This window comes from Fragaria vesca, linkage group LG3, assembly GCF_000184155.1.
Source record: "Fragaria vesca subsp. vesca linkage group LG3, FraVesHawaii_1.0, whole genome shotgun sequence".
NCBI classification, from domain to species: Eukaryota; Viridiplantae; Streptophyta; class Magnoliopsida; order Rosales; family Rosaceae; genus Fragaria; species Fragaria vesca.
The window spans coordinates 27,341,067-27,342,161 of NC_020493.1; positions in this window are offsets into that span (position 1 = coordinate 27,341,067).

Sequence of the window (1,095 nt, forward strand, 5' to 3'; positions counted from 1 at the left end):
GATGTACACTTACATCGTCCTTAGAAACATGGCATATTGTGCCGATTTTGGTCCCTTCCTTTGAAGGTGACTCATGGCACTGCATCCTCAAGGAGGATCGCCCACGTGTTTCCGGTTAAGTCTTCTACCCTATAACGGATTTTTCATCATCAATTGTTCAACTAGGCTCATCCAAGCTCAGTGTGATGTCTTAGAATTATTCGAAATTAAGGAGATAGTGGTTTTAAGTGTGCCTCGCACTACCGACCCTCCACGGACATGCCTGGTCATACTGACTTGGAGTTACCGAAAGCTTTTGATTTTGGATCCCCCTACGCTATTAAACCAATTGCCGTCTTGCAAAAGAAGTTGAAGACTTATCAAAGCTGAAAAATTATCATCATAATCGGATCCTCTAGGTCCTCTGAGTTAGTTTATGTTCATGTCAAGGAGCTTTTGCTAACTAGTCGTGGAGTTTACGACCTTAGAACGATCGAAAGGACTTGGTTTTGATCATACACAAGTCACTTTTGGCTAAGGCAAAAGCCTACACGCCACCTGCAAGCTTCACAGTTTCGCACATGCCAAATCTGCGAAAAACAGCAATCTGTCCCTTCTGGACAATCAATTTCGTTTGAGCTTTGTGAACAGCTCCGGACGAACCAGACAGTGAGCTTTATATCATTGGAAAGCTTTATGAGTCTAGTTTTCAGAACTTTTCAAGGTTCATCCATATCTATTTTAACGAAGAAGTTATGGCTGTTTTAGTGCGCAAAAGTCATTCTGCGCGGAAATTTTTATGCACTCTCGGGATTGCAGCTTTTCGTAGCTTCTTTCAATCCTTCTAAATGGTTCAAGTAGAACTATTTACTCGCATATCTACTCCTTGTAGTTATGTCTCATAGAGACATTGAGTGCTTCGCAGATAGTGGAACTATCCACAACATTCTAAGGAACCATGTTGAGCTTTAAAAACATTCATGCTAATGGTTTTCATTTGAAAACACATTGTGAGAATGAACAAGAATTCTTTTGTGTATACCTCCTCATGAATGCGAACTGAAGCGCATCTTGGAGAAATTCATGAGTCAATCTAGTGAACTGTATGTCACTACG